The sequence below is a fragment of the Portunus trituberculatus genome, chromosome 24 (genome assembly GCF_017591435.1).
Source record: "Portunus trituberculatus isolate SZX2019 chromosome 24, ASM1759143v1, whole genome shotgun sequence".
Lineage (NCBI taxonomy): Eukaryota > Metazoa > Arthropoda > Malacostraca > Decapoda > Portunidae > Portunus > Portunus trituberculatus.
The window spans coordinates 19291989-19307887 of NC_059278.1; the positions used below are offsets into that span (position 1 = coordinate 19291989).

Sequence of the window (15899 nt, forward strand, 5' to 3'; positions counted from 1 at the left end):
ATACACACCGTTGGTTGGACATCGTTTAGTAAACAATCGACCCGGTAACGTTTTTATATTTTGGTTAATAGTTAAAGTATTTGTCGCGTCTAAAACTGTGGTGCATTCCAGTCTAGGAGCCTTTTTTCTTCTCGTGATTTTTAAAATGAATTGTGTACGTAAATACGTAAATATTGAGCCACAGGAGCACCTCAGCTGTGCCTTCCCCTCCAGGTCAGTCCACCAATGTTTGCCTGTACTCCCTTTGTGTTTCCAGACCACGAGAGTGAAGCAAAGCTAGAATCAACCACCAAAATAGATAAATAGCCCATTGTTGTGTTAAATAAGGCGATGGTTATGCATATTCCCGTTCAGACCTCCCGGCGCCCACCATGACCCGGACCAATACCCCGCCCCGCCAGCCCTCGTCCCTCTCCGCGTCAACTCAACATTTCCTTCAATTCTGAGTGTTTTCGCGAATTTTCTGCTGTTTCCCACCAGAAGTGTATATAAATTGCAGTGATAGGTGGAAGACATGAGGAATGGAAGTGTGTGATGGAGTGTAATAGTACCAGCGGCAGAAGCAGCAGCAGCATTATTATCGTTTTGTGTGTGCACGCCCGCGCCCGTGTGTGTGTGTGTGTGTGTGTGTGTGTGTGTGTGTGTGTGTGTGTGTGTGTGTGTGTGTGTCCCAAGGAAGAGGCCATCATCACTAAACAGTGTCTTGCTAGAAATGAATTGTGCCTTGAGGTGAGTGGGTGACACTGGCGGCCGGCGGCTGTCACTGTCAGGTGTTCAGGCTGCAGACACGGGCAGACCGCCTCACAGTGTATGGCGCACTTACTATTCACACCCTCTGTTAGCCTTTAAACTGTGGGTGATATTTCTGCTGCACCTTTATACTGATTTTTTTTTATGTCAGAAGGGAAAGCTGCATGGCCAAGGGCAACATAGAGTGCAGTTAAAAAGGCGCACTTAACTAGTTATTAGTCCCCTTACATGGTTTTATAATATGTAAGACTTATATGGAGTCGATGCTCCCAACATGTTTAAAGATTGATTTTCTTTACCTTGCTCTCAGCCTTCCCTTTGTTACATGACTTGCTCCACGTTTGCGCGCCACTCTCTTCTCTGTAATCTGCGTTGATATTGGCGTCTGTTTGGATTGTCTGCTTGTTTGTGGCCTTGTGACCTTGTTACTGCAGCAAAAGTATAGAGATTTTTTAATTTTTTTTATTGGTTTATGTTCTCCAATATTATATCAGGTGTTAGTGAAGATGTCCCGAATTTTTATAGTTAATATATGGCAACCATATACTACTACTACTACTACTAGTGTTTCTACTACTTCTACTTTTAATACTTTTACTATTACTACTACTACTACTACTACTACTACTACTACTACTACTACTACTACTATTACTCCCCCTTTATTTCAATACTCGTACTCGCAGGAAGTAACTGAAGGGAGGAAATTAAGAGAGAAGAATAACTTGTGAAATGAAGCTAATTACTTGCAGAAATAGTTAAGGAAGCAAGATTTGCATAAAACTATGTAGGAAAAGTATTACATTACAACTGAACAATTAAAGCGAGTTACTAGTGAAAGGCAAGCCTTAATGAGTAATTGTAAATACACTACTATTACTACTACTACTACTATTACTACTAATACTCTTACTGCGACTTTTACGAATAATAATGAGAATGATGATGATAATAATAATGGAAGGGAGAGGAAATAAAGGATAGTTTAGCAGTAAATGGATGGGGTGGTGAGGGTGAGAGAGGGGATGGGAAGATAATGGTGATGATAATGTTGGAAGAATTGGAGGAGGAGAAAGAAGAGAATGATGAAGGAGGAACAAAGAGGAGAAGGAAGGATCTTAATGAAGGAATGAGAAAAAAAATAAGAACTGGTTATGGAGAAGGAAAAATAGAGGAAAAGAGGAACGGTTTGATGGTAGTTGAGGAGGAGGAGGAGAACGGGGTGTTGAGGAGGGGGAAGCGGATGGGAGAAGGGAGGAAAGTCGAGGAAGAGGCGCGACATAGGAAGAACTCGCTCATTGCCTTCCCCATTTGAGTCACAGCTTTGGACCGCGGTGGACGGACGGCGCCGGGAGAAAGTAAGGTTGTATTGTGTTCGTACGTTTCTCTTGGCGTGTTATTGTAGCTTCAGTGTTTAAAGAAGTGTGTTCTTAGTCTGTGTGTTAACGTGAACTCTGGTAACGGAGATTAATGGTGTTCAGTGTGCGTGTGAATGTCCTTGTTACTTCGTTTCAGTGTAAGCAAGTATGGTGTGTTGGTGAGTGGTGACGGCGAGGATAAGTAAGTGATGATTAGTGGAAGACCAGGGACTAGGAAGTTAGTGTGTAGTACTTGTGGTGCGGTGTGGTGGTGACAACGAGGGTGATGTTTATTGAATGACCAGGGAATGAGTCATTTGTTGTGTTAAACATGGAGGGCACATAAGGGAGTTGGAGGAACTGGGAGCAAAGGATTCCATGGTGTGAGGTGTGGTACAGTGATGGTAGTGTTAACGTTGCACTGACAAGCCTAACTTAACTACCAATGCCATGTGTGTGTGTGTGTGTGTGTGTGTGTGTGTGTGTGTGTTTTAAACTAGGGTTGTTATACGTCCGGATTTTCCCAGATTTGTCCGTAATTCCTGTTGAAATCTGCACTTTTTTTTTTCCCTTATCTTTTTTTTTCCTAATTCTTCAAATGTCCGATATTTCGGCTTACATCAAGTAGTGTTCAAGAAAGTCCTATTTCTATAGGTTGGAATGTTGGGAGAGAGGGAAGGCGAAGGGTATACCGGGTGGCAGCTCCTTCCGTCTTATCAGATGGATGGTTCAGCGGGAGTTGCGCTGTAAGGGCACGAGAAAACACACACACACACACACACACACACACACACACACACACACACACACACACACACACACAGACGCACACACACAGATGTATAGACAGACGCATCGACACAGATGCATAGACAGACGCATCGACACACAGATGCATAGACAGACGCATCGACACAGATGCATAGACAGACGCATCGACACAGATGCATAGACAGACGCATCGACACAGATGCATAGACAGACGCATCGACAGCCGCATCGACACACAGATGCATAGACAGCCGCATCGACACACAGATGCATAGACAGCCGCATCGACACACAGATGCATAGACAGCCGCATCGACACACAGATGCATAGACAGCCGCATCGACACACAGATGCATAGACAGCCGCATCGACTCACAGATGCATAGACAGCCGCATCGACACACAGATGCATAGACAGCCGCATCGACACACAGATGCATAGACAGACGAATCGACACAGATGCATAGACAGACGCATCGACACAGATGCATAGACAGACGCATCGACACACAGATGCATAGACAGACGCATGGACACGCACAGACGCATTGATAGACACACAGACGCATAGACAGACGCATTGATACACACACACACACACACACACACACACACACACACACACACACACACACACACCAATGGAAATTCATACCTATACACGCATAACCAAGCCCACACCACCACCACTTCCTTACACCAAGGCATCCGAGGCGCCCAGAGCCCTCTCCGCCACCACCAATAACACCACCACCCGCCAACCCCCGCAAGCCCCGTCCCTTCACTCTAAAACCAAGTGATCATAAGGCGTTTTTCGTGTGTTTACCAGATGTTTGCAGGTGTTTTAAGGGCTCGCTGTGTTGGAGTAGGTGGAGGGGTGATGGGGAATGTGGGAGGGAGGGGAGGGAAGATGGAGGTGGTGAGAAGGTGCAATAAAACTACTTCGGCTTTACATCACGATTTTTTCTCCTTTATTAATGGAGTATGATTTGTTTTTGTATTTCATTTATTGACAGGAATGCAAGTCAAGTTATAATCGGCAATGAGATCGTGTCTTGCAATGTTATTTTGTTTCTCGTTGAAATAACACTTTCGGCATTCTATAATTTTCACTTTTTTTAATTACCACGCCTAGGATTGTTTTGGTGCTTGATATATGATTAAAAAGACATGAAAAACATGACCCAAGTAATAACATTCCATAAAGTTTAGTCTAACTATTCTTTTCAAATTAAAAAATCACAACGGTACCGGAATAGAAAACAAAAATCTTTATACGACGAGGAATCTGCGTTTTCTTTATTTCGTTGGAAAGCAAAAAAAATTCATATTCAGAAAATGTAACATGATGTAGTGTGGCTGTGCTTTCCCTCTTGACATTATGGTGTGTTTGTGACCCCGTTAGTTTGAATACACACCGTTGGTTGGACATCGTTTAGTAAACAATCGACCCGGTAACGTTTTTATATTTTGGTTAATAGTTAAAGTATTTGTCGCGTCTAAAACTGTGGTGCATTCCAGTCTAGGAGCCTTTTTTCTTCTCGTGATTTTTAAAATGAATTGTGTACGTAAATACGTAAATATTGAGCCACAGGAGCACCTCAGCTGTGCCTTCCCCTCCAGGTCAGTCCACCAATGTTTGCCTGTACTCCCTTTGTGTTTCCAGACCACGAGAGTGAAGCAAAGCTAGAATCAACCACCTAAATAGATAAATAGCCCATTGTTATGTTAAATAAGGCGATGGTTATGCATATTCCCGTTCAGACCGCCCAGCGCCCACCATGACCCGGACCAATACCCCGCCCCGTCAGCCCTCGTCCCTCTCCGCGTCAACTCAACATTTCCTTCAATTCAGTGTTTTCGCGAATTTTCTGCTGTTTCCCACCAGAAGTGTATATAAATTGTAGTGATAGGTGGGAGACATGAGGAATGGAAGTGTGTGATGGAGTGTAATAGTACCAGCGTCAGCAGCAGCAGCATTATTATCGTTTTGTGTGTGCAGTTGTTAGTCTCCTTACATGGTTTTATAATATGTAAGACTTATATGGAGTCGATGCTCCCAACGTGTTTAAAGATTGATTTTCTTTACCTTGCTCTCAGCCTTCCCTTTGTTACATGACTTGCTCAACGTTTGCGCGCCACTCTCTTCTCTGTAATCTGCGTTGATATTGGCGTCTGTTTGGATTGTCTGCTTGTTTGTGGCCTTGTGACCTTGTTACTGCAGCAAAAGTATAGAGATTTTTTTTTTTATTGGTTTGTTTTCCAATATTATATCAGGGCAGGTGTTAGCGAAGATGTCCGGAATTTTTATAGTTAATATATGGCAACCATATACTACTACTACTAGTGTTTCTACTACTACTACTACTACTAGTGTTTCTACTACTACTACTACTACTACTACTACTATTAATACTTTTACTACTACTACTACTACTACTCCCCTCTTTATTTCAATACTCGTACTCGCAGGAAGTAACTGAAGGGAGGAAATTAAGAGAGAAGAATAACTTGTGAAATGAAGCTAATTACTTGCAGAAATAGTTAAGGAAGCAAGATTTGCATAAAACTATGTAGGAAAAGTATTACATTACAACTGAACAATTAAAGCGAGTTACTAGTGAAAGGCAAGCCTTAATGAGTAATTGTAAATACACTACTACTACTACTACTACTATTACTACTATTACTACTAATACTAATACTACTTAGTACAACTACTACCAATAATAATGAAAATGATGATGATGATAATAATGGAAGGGAGAGGAAATAAAGGATAGTTTAGCAGTAAATGGATGGGGTCGTGAGGGTGAGAGAGGGGATGGGAATATAATGGTGATGATAATGTTGGAAGAAGTAGAGGAGGAGGAAGAAGGGAATGATGAAGGAGGAACAAAGAGAAGGAAGGATCTTAATGAAAGAATGAGAAAAAAAATAATGACTGGTTATGGAGGAGAAGGAAAAATAAAGAAGAGGAACGGTTTGATGGTAATTGAGGAGGAGGGGGAGGAGGATGGGGGATTGAGGAGGGGGAAGCGGATGGGAGAAGGGAGGAAAGTCGAGGAAGAGGCGCGACATTTGAAGAACTCGCGCATTGCTTTCCCCATTTGAGTCACAGCTTTGGACCGCGGTGGACGGACGGCGCCGGGAGAAAGTAAGGTTGTATTGTGTTCGTACGTTTCTCTTGGCGTGTTATTGTAGCTTCAGTGTTTAAAGAAGTGTGTTCTTAGTCTGTGTGTTAACGTGAACTCTGGTAACGGAGATTAATAGTGTTCAGTGTGCGTGTGAATGTCCTTTTACTTCGTTTCAGTGTTAGCAAGTATGGTGTGTTGGTGAGTGGTGACGACGAAGATAAGTAAGCGATGATTAGTGGAAGACCAGGGACTAGGGAGTGTGTGTCTAGTACTTGTGGTGCGGTGTTTGTGTGCTGGTGAGTGGTGACGACGAGGATAAGTGATGATTAGTGGAAGACCAGGGACTAGGGAGTGAGTGTGTAGTACTTGTGGTGCGGTGTAGTGGTGACAACGAGGGTGATGTTTATTGAATGACCAGGGAATGAGTCATTTGGTGTTGTCAAACATGGAGGGCACAGAAGGGACTTGGAGGAACTGGGAGCAAAGGATTCCATGGTGTGAGGTGCGATATAGTGATGGTAGTGTTAACGTTGCACCGACAAGCCTAACTGCCAGTGCCGTGTATTTACCTAGTTGTACGTAGTTTTACAGGGCCTGGGCTTTATGCTCGTGTGACCCCGTCTCCATATCTACACTTATCCAATCTTACTTTAAAAGTATACACACTCGTTGCAGACACTACTTCATTTAAACTGTTCCACACGTGTGTGTGTGTGTGTGTGTGTGAGTTTAAACTAGGGTTGCTATACGTCCGGATTTTCCCAGATTTGTCCGGAATTCGTGTTGAAATCTGCACCCCAGATTTGTCCGAAGGGTATACCGGATAGCAGCTGCTTTGGGAGGGGCTAACCTACTTCCGTCTTATCAGCTGGGGGTTCGGGGGAGTTGCGCTATAATAGACAGACACAGACGCATTAACAGACACACAGACGCATTAACAGACACACAGACGCATAGACAGACACAGACGCATAGACAGACACAGACGCATAGACAGACACAGACGCATAGACAGACACAGACGCATAGACAGACACAGACGCATAGACAGACACAGACGCATAGACAGACACAGACGCATTGACATACACAGACGCATTAACAGAGAGACAGACGAATAGACAGATGCATTGGCACACATACAGACGCATTGACAGACACACAGACGAATAGACAGACGCATTGACAGACACATCAATGCAAATTCATACCCATACTCACACACCCAAGCGCACACCACCACCACTACCTTACCAAGGCATCCATGACGCCCCGACCCGTCAACCCCCGCCAGCCCCGCCCCTTCACCTTGCAGCCAAGTGAAGTAGGGCGTTTTTCGAGTATTTTTCTAGGCGTTTGCAGGTGTTTTAAAGGCCCGATGTGTTGGAGTAGGTGGTGGAGGAATGTGGGAGGGAGGGGAGGGGAGATGGAGATGGTGAGAAACGGTGCAATAAAACTACTTCGGCTCTACATCACGATTTTTTCTCCTTTATTAATGGAGTATTTGTTTTTGTATTTTATTTATTGACAGGAATGTAAATGAAGCTATAATCCGTAAAAAGATCGTGTCTTGCTATGTTTCTTGTTTCTCGTCGAAATAATTGCGGCGTTATATAATTTTCACTTTTTAATCACCACACCAGGATTGTTTTAGTGCTTGATATGACTTAAAATATATGAAAAACATGACCCAAGTAATAATTTTCCATTAAGTTTAGTCTAACTATTCGTATTTCCAAATTCTAAAATCATAACGGTACCAGAATAGAATACAAAAATCTTTATACGACGAGGAATCTGCGTTTTCTTTATTTCGTTGGAAAGCAAAAAAATTTCGTACTCAGGAAATGTAACATGATGTAGTGTGGCTTTGTTTTCCTTCTCGACATTACGGTGTGTTTGTGACCCCGTTAGTTTGGGTACACACAGTTCGTTGGACTACGTTTTGTAAACAATCGACCCGGTAACGTTTTTATATTTTGGTTATTAGTTAAAGTATTTGTCGCGTCTAAAACTGTGGTGCATTCCAGTCTGGGAGCTTTTTTCTTCTCGTGATTTTTAAAATGAATTCCGTACGTAAATAATGAGCCACAGCTGCATCTCAGCTGTGCCTTCCCCTCCAGGTCAATCCACCAATGTTTACCTGCACTCCCCTTGTGTTTTCAGATTCAGAGAGAGAAGCAAAGCCAAAATCGACCCCACTAAAATAGATAAATGTCTTAAGGCCATAGTTATGTATAAACCCGTTTAGACCGCCTGGTGCTCACCATGACCTGGACCACGACCCTGCCCCACCAATCCCTGTCCCTCCCTGTGTCAACTACTCAACGTTTCCTTCAATTCTCAGTGTTTCCTGGGCATTATCTCTTGTTTCCTACCTGAAATGTATAATGTAGTAATGGAAGGAAGAAATTGGGAGTGGAAGTGTCAGGGAGTGTAGTAGTAGTAGTAGCAGTAGCAGCATTATTATTATAAGTGTGTGTGTGTAATATGCGCAAAGAAGCCATCGTTCATTAATTACTCCATAGCAATTTGTCTTATTAGAACCGAGCTGTTCCTTGAGGCAGCTTAAATATAATGAGTGGGTGATGCTCTGGCACCCGGCACCTGTTACTGTCAGCTGAAAGAGGATGTCAGAGGGAGGGATGTCCGAGAGAGGGAGAGAGTGAGTGGAGGGGAGTTGAAGATAGAATTCTGACAATCTCTCATGAGCCAGATTCAGAGGGATTTCTGATTTTTTCTTTATTTCCTACTATTTTACAGATGTATGGTGTGGCAGTGTGGTCTGGCTGGATCCCCTTCTGGAGACCTTGAGTATTGGTCGTCACCATGGCACAGACAAGGCCATGTTGCTTGATGGATGGTGGATGCGTTCTGCAGCAGTGGTGCTTTGCTTCATCATGCATTAAGTCCACTCCTGTGTGAATGTTAAGGGGGTTAAAAGTTTGTTGCTAGGATGGCTAACACTTCAAATTTGGTACATTTTTATGAATTAAATCTAGTATATGAATGGCTTAAATTATTGGCATTAAGTTCTTGGTGCTTACAGATTTGTGATGTTGGATTCCTTTAACACCAACCATCAGATGATATAACCAGTGTTTGCTGACCTGATGATGCTGCAATACTGCAAAGAGGAGTACTGCAATGGCACACCTTCCTCACACAACAGAAATAACACTCCAGGCTGGTAAATGTGTGGAGATTGGTAGCATGAATGTGAGAGAATAGGGTGTGGGGAAGATGATGTATTAAGTGAGTGGAAGTTCAACATTGCTGGGCTAACAGAGACAAGGCTGGGAGTGGAAGTTCAACATTGCTGGGCTAACAGAGACACGGCTGAGAGATGATGTGCAAATGGAAGGATAGGAGTATGTTATGGTTGCACTTGGGAGATGCTGGAAGAGGGTGTAGCCTTACTTCCACAATCAAGAAAGGGGGACTGAAAGCAGAGAAGCTTGTTACATGAAAGTGTGAAGGATAGAGAGAAACAAAAGGGAATGAGTTTAATCAGTATCGATTGTTGAAGAGAAAAGGGCATGAAAGTGAAGAAAGTATCAATGAGTAAGCAGCAAACTGACAAGTTGCAATAACAAAATGAACTGTGAAAGGAGTGTGATTGAATCTTTTTAGGAGAAAAGGCATACAAGGTTGTAGTGAATGGTAAAGTTCATTAGAGGCGAGAATGTTGGGCAGTGTTGGTGTGTAGTCTGAAATTGAATGGTGTAGTTACAATGAGAGGGAAGGGAAAGGAACTGGGAAGCCAATCAAAGTTCTGGGAATTAGTGGTTTGTGAGGTGTTCAAGTGAGAAGAATGTGATACTAGGAGAGAGGGTACAGGTACAGATGAACTGTGTGAGGATGAGCAAAGAGGAGGTGGAGAAATGTAGGAGGCAAAGATATGATTGACAGGTGAGGTGAGATAATCGGAGATGTATAATGTAGGGGAAGGGAAGATGTGATTGACAGGATGACTTGAGGTGAAGTGATCTGAGATGTGTAAGAATGTAGAGGGGAAGGGAAGATGTGATTGACAGGTGAGATGAGATAATCTGAGATGTATAATGTACGAGGAAGAAAGTTTTGATTGACAGGATGACTGAGGTATTTCACCAAGTGTGGGAGGAGGAGAGAGAGTTGAGAATGTGACTACTGTTGCATAAGGGAGGACACAATAAGAATGAGTCTGCATTGTTGAAACATTGTAGTAGGTAAGGTTTCCAGTGCAATGAAAGCAGGGTGACTGTTGCATATGGGAGGACACAATAAGAATGAGTCTGCATTGTTGAATACTGTGTGTAGGCAGTGTGTTGAATGAGATTTGTTGCAAATGGACTGAGAGCTGGCATGTCTGGTTATAAGAACAGAATGAATGTCATGTGGGGAGGAGAGAGGTAAAGATGTGTTTGTGGTGAATTCAATGGAAGTAATTGTACTAAACCAAAGTGTTGTGACATGTTTGTGGTAAATGAAATGACAAAAAGAGGGATGGAGTTAACAGTAGTTTAGGTGTTTTGGGTAAGAGGAAGAAGCTTAAGTATTATGATAAGAGGCATGGGAGGTGACAAAGTAGAAGATTATTCCAGACAGGAGTGAAGTGTGTGGACTGCATGAATGGAAGCAAGGGATGGTACAAGAGAAAGGGGCTCTGTTGAATGAGAGGTGGTATGATAGAGGCTTGGGTTGATGAGGATCTCTTAGGAGCAAGGCTGGAGTGAATGGATGTGATTGCAAGGAGTTTATAAATTTATAAAGGTTTGAGGATCTCTTAGGAGCAAGGCTGGAGTGAATGGATGTGATTGCAAGGAGTTAATATATAAATGATAAGGTTTGAGAGTTTTGCAGCAAAGTGTGCCAGGTTGTGACTCTAATGAGATAAATGGAGTATGGGGTTGATGGTGGACAGAGATGCAAGGTGGGGGAAATGGATGGGGGTAGTGGTGGTGCTGCTAGTGGAAAGGATGATTGATCCTGTGAAGTAATTGCCAGAAATGCAGAGCAATAAATATGTAGGGAAACTGTTCTGTCTACTCTGACAGCAACACATCTGAAAAAGATGTGTTGCTGTCAAAGGTTCAGGAGTGAGGGCAAGCCACCCAGCAGGGACCTTGGAGGGCTGGCCGTGGAAGTGCCTTCACTATTAATAATACTCCTACACACAACTACTTACTGTGCATAATGTCAGCTGTGTTGCTGGTGATCTGTAAGCCATTTTGACATTTATTTTTTTAATAAAAAATACAGCCTTTGTGACATTTATTTTTTAATAAAAAATTTCTTCTAATAAACAACCACAGTATTAGTGTGGTTTATTAGGTCTTTTTTTTCTATCTAGAATACTTTAACAGACTGCATCATTAAAACAGGATGTGAAAGCAACAAATTACTGTCAGTAAATTTCAGCAATTCAGGTTAAAAAATGTGGTTACCAAATTTATTCTTGGAATGCAGGGAGGTTCTCCCACCGCACACCTGCGTGCTCCCTACCATAGCAGCAATATTGAGTAGTCTTTCACTGCATGCAGGTGTTCTACGTAAAGGCACGGGCTTGTAGATATTGGTGGTTCCTAATGAAGTTTCTCAGTCGTTTTCCTTTCTGCCTGGTCCTGAACAGGAGACTTGACTAGGAGGCAGTTCATGACTGACTAGTTGGAGGAATTCACCTGTGTATTAGTATATAGATTACAATCCAATATTATATAATATATAATCTAACGGCATGAATATGGAAGTATGATTAAAATGAAGGTGATGAGGTTGGGAGGGGGGGAGAAAAAACTGGAGTGGCGACAGAGACGGCTATGCCTGGAGAAGAAAATGCACAATTACTGGCGACAACATGGTGTTGACCCCACCAGGGATTAATAAGACCGAGAATGAGGACGGGACAAAACAGGTTGGGCTTTCCTTACTTGGTGTAAACATGATACACATGATAAGGCAGTAGTGACACGTAACCAACCCCAAGCTGCTACCTCCCTAGCCGCCCTAAACTGTCAGCGGTATTACTTTACGTGATCTACGTGTTCCATTTATTCATTATACCCTGAATGGAATATTTTATATATGCATACATTTATAATAAGAGTTCATAAAGATACTGCTGATAACAATAATATCAATAGTTATGAACCAGAAGGGAGAAAGAAGGCAGAGCTAATTCTTGTATTACGAATACTATTAGCTACGTTACAGCGCCAATGAAAAGGTTCTCTCACTGGGTCTTTCAGATGGAATGTGGTTAACCTAGAAATTATAAATACTGTTTCACATTGATGTGGAAAAGTTTGTAGCCATTTCCTCTCCTGAAATTACACAATAGCTGCTGTGTATTAGAAACAAAAAAGTATCGAGTTTTGCTGGACAATTTATCAGAGGACTTGTACTGCTGGATGAATTATCACGAGTTGTGTAATAAACCGAAATAATGAAAACGAATTTGACATTATTCAAACGCTTTAAAGGTTCACACACACACATTTTAAAGCAGAAAAAAAGATAATAAAACAAAATAGACTAGCGGGTATATAGTAGGAAAATGACCGGACATTCTTTATTCACTTAAAAAAAAAAAAAAACCCTAAAGATAACCAGAAGCACAAGTCATTCGCTCTCGTGGTTGTATAAGACTCGCTTGGTCCTTCCAGGAACTCTGAAGAATTATGCAATGCTATTCTTCCTTTAGTACCTGTGCGCTGCCTCTCTCCCCTCCGCTCCCTCCCTGCCTCCCCCCGCGAAAACCACCACCTGCTCCTCTATTCTCCCTTCCGTGTAAGGCCCGTATTTAACCCCTTCAATACTGGAACACATTATTTTAGTGACATTAGGAAGGATCTATGAAGGTCAGAAAATTAATGGCCAGAATCTTTCATCCCCACACAAGTTTCTGAAGGTGTATAAAATTATTAAATAATAGTAAACAGAATAAGTATTAAGACACGTGTCATGGTATACTGAAGGGGTTGTATATTTTCTCAAACACTTACTTCTGTGCTTACTATTTCAAAAGGCTTTATCTAAATTTATAAGAGTCTTTTTGATGTTTTTACGATTCTAGAGGCAGATTGACGAGATTTTTGAATTATTTACTGGAGAAACACTTGAAAACCCCGTTATTCATCTCTGTGGCCTTAAAAAACAATCGTGTAGAGAGAGCAAAGCGTCTATATGAAAAGAGCTAAAAACACCTTGTTCTCTCACAGCCACGAATTTCCAAAGCCACAGAGATGATTAACCGGATTCTCAATAATATTTTACCCGTTAACAATGTAGGAATCGTGTTAACCTGTCACTAGAATCATAAAAACACCCTTAAAAAACGTAACTTCAACTATATAGAGCCTTTTGAGTGTAGTGGAGGCGTGGTCCAGATGAGTGTCATAAAATGGTCTACGTGTCTTTGTTAGTCTCTGTTTTCCGCGTGTCAGTTGGTGTGTTTTCACGGTCACTGTCGCTACAAAGATTAATGAGCCTCGTTCACCCTTGACAGCCACGATAAACTTTCCCTGCACTGAAATTTGTCACCGTGATCAAGGAGACACTATACTCAAGACTACACAGGCGCAATATCCGAAGTAAACTGATGGCAATACGTTGGTTTATCCGTTCATGTGTGTGTTACTTGTTAGGAGTGAGCAATGAGAGGGTGTGGGTGATTGTGGGTATCTGTATGTTGGCCCGTATTCAGAAAAAAAAAAACCTTTGCTCTCTCACCACGACTATTTTCAAAGGCCATAGAGATGATAAGCGAGGTTTTCAAGGGTGTTTCTCCAGTTAATAATGTAGAAATCTTGTCACTGTCTCAAGAATCGTAAAAACACCTTAAAAAAAAAAAAACTCGTGTAAATTGAAATAAAGCCTTTTGAAATAGTGGAGGTGAAGTACAGGTGTGTGTGTGTGTGTTGGTGATGGTTCATTTCTGACTACTAGGGAAGGAACAAGGGGCGAGGACCAGGAAGGGAGGGAGGGAGGGATGCAGGGCAGGTAACTCTGAGAATGAATTGAGCACCAAAGACTCCCCAGATGATATTACACAACGCTCCTTTTTCCATGAAGAGAGAGAGAGAGAGAGAGTGAGTTAGCTGCTCTATAAATCTTTCATAAATATTAGTCAAGTGCTGGTTAAGTGAGTCTCTCTCTCTCTCTCTCTCTCTCTCTCTCTCTCTCTCTCTCTCTCTCTCTCTCAAACACACACACACACGTTTACCTTCGACACACTGAAGGACTACGGGTCAGGAAACGCCACTCTGAAAAGATTAAGTTACATTAGTCACTTACTAATATTATGTTGGTGGAGAACAAAATAAACAAGTATATGCTGCAGAGAGAGAGAGAGAGAGAGAGAGAGAGAGAGAGAGAGAGAGAGAGAGAGAGAGAGCAAATGACATGGCTAACCTTGATAAGTCTCTTGGAAAACTGATGAAACTAACCCACATATTTTATTCTCTCTCTGGCTACTGCAGAAAAGCTAGCTGGACTGGCCACACTTCACTCTGGTCACCATGAAAATAGTCCTTAGCCTCACTCCTCCGTCACCACTTCTTTTTTACACCACCACCAACAACAACAACAATACAATCAACCCCAACAACAACAGCGACAATAATAACAACAGTAACATCACCAATAACAAAACCAGCATCACCACGAGCAATATCACCACCAGAATTTCCACCACCAATAATAACAACAACATAACAGTAACACTTTGTTGTGGTGGTTTTTTATGGTAACTTCCCCGCGTGCCGCCATCCCTCGGGCTTCCCCAGGGACTCACCGCTGTGACGCGCGCAGCAATCGGTGAATCTGCGTCCTATTTCCTCCTCCCCGCCGCGACCAGCTGGGAGACGACGACACACCAGCAGGAATATCAGGAACATACTAATACATTCACAGTGCTTCTCGATCAAAGGCTACAGCATGATAACTAGTATGTTTCGTAATCCTCAAGGCTGCAGTACATTCAAGAGTCTACTTGTTTTATTATTCTATTTATCTATTTTCTTTCATGTAAGGCGAGCTCTGGACTGAGGCAACAAACGGAAAAAAATGCCCATTGTAAGTACCTGTTCCTGAAGAAAAGAGAACAAAACAAACTCAAAATAATTGAAGTGCCTTGAAATCTCCTCCTTGAAAAAATAAAAAAGATAGAAATAATTTCAGGTTTGTTTAGATCCGTATTCAGTAACGCTTTGCTCTTTCGCCACGATTATTTTCCACGGCCATAGAGATAATTAGCGGTGTTATCAAGAGCGTTTCTCCAATTATCAATATAGAAATCTTGTCACTCTGCCTCTAGAACCGAAAAAACACCTTGAAAAACTAGTATAGATTTAAATAAAGCCTTTTGAAATAGTGAAGTTGAAGCGCAGAAGTGTTTCAGAACCACCACCACCACCACTGTTATTTCACCACCACCACCACCACCACCACCACCACCACCACCATTATTCCACCACCACCACCACCACCATTATTCTACCACCACCACCACCACCATTATTTCACCACCACCACCACCACCATTATTTCACCACCACCACCACCACCACCACTGCTATTATTCCACCACTACCACCACTACTACCACTACCACTACTACTACAGCATTATTTCTACTACTACTACTACTATTATTTCTACTACTACTACTACTACTATTATTTCTACTACTACTACAACTACAACTACTACTACTATCAGTATTCATGTAAGCGAGGCATTGCTCTAGATCAACAAAACGAATAATATATATATATATATATATATATATATATATATATATATATATATATATATATATATATATATATATATAATAAACTAAAATCTTAATCCCCAAAAAAGAGAACAGATCGAAAGCATAATAATAAACAAGAAGA

General features: G+C 41.9%; 1 protein-coding gene and 2 long non-coding RNA genes across 7 annotated transcripts in view; 1 reads left to right on the forward strand and 2 right to left on the reverse strand.

Annotated features, from left to right (window-relative positions):
- The window catches only part of LOC123508122, a 14563-nt gene extending 7914 nt beyond the window's left edge, over positions 1 to 6649 (reverse strand). The window contains exons 1-2 of one of the 3 annotated variants that reach the window (XM_045261619.1): positions 6588 to 6649; positions 4971 to 5099 (exon numbers count right to left, since the gene is read on the reverse strand). The gene's annotated coding sequence lies outside the window, so the exon portion shown is untranslated. Of the gene's footprint in view, positions 1 to 1049; positions 1183 to 4970; positions 5100 to 6587 lie in introns of those variants that run through there. The other 2 variants (XM_045261620.1, XM_045261618.1) reach the window with 2 other exon arrangements.
- LOC123508129 lies at positions 5982 to 11267 on the forward strand. Its single transcript, XR_006675865.1, has 3 exons — positions 5982 to 6038; positions 9068 to 9208; positions 11075 to 11267. It is a non-coding gene; the product is annotated as an uncharacterized LOC123508129 (long non-coding RNA).
- The window catches only part of LOC123508130, a 32862-nt gene continuing 25743 nt past the window's right edge, over positions 8781 to 15899 (reverse strand). For 2 of the 3 annotated variants that reach the window (XR_006675866.1, XR_006675867.1), the window contains 4 exons: positions 14225 to 14264; positions 11506 to 11681; positions 9066 to 9145; positions 8781 to 8935 (listed from right to left, as the gene is read on the reverse strand). This is a non-coding gene — a long non-coding RNA (uncharacterized LOC123508130). Of the gene's footprint in view, positions 8936 to 9065; positions 9146 to 11505; positions 11682 to 14224; positions 14265 to 14794; positions 14880 to 15899 lie in introns of those variants that run through there. The other variant, XR_006675868.1, reaches the window with a different exon arrangement.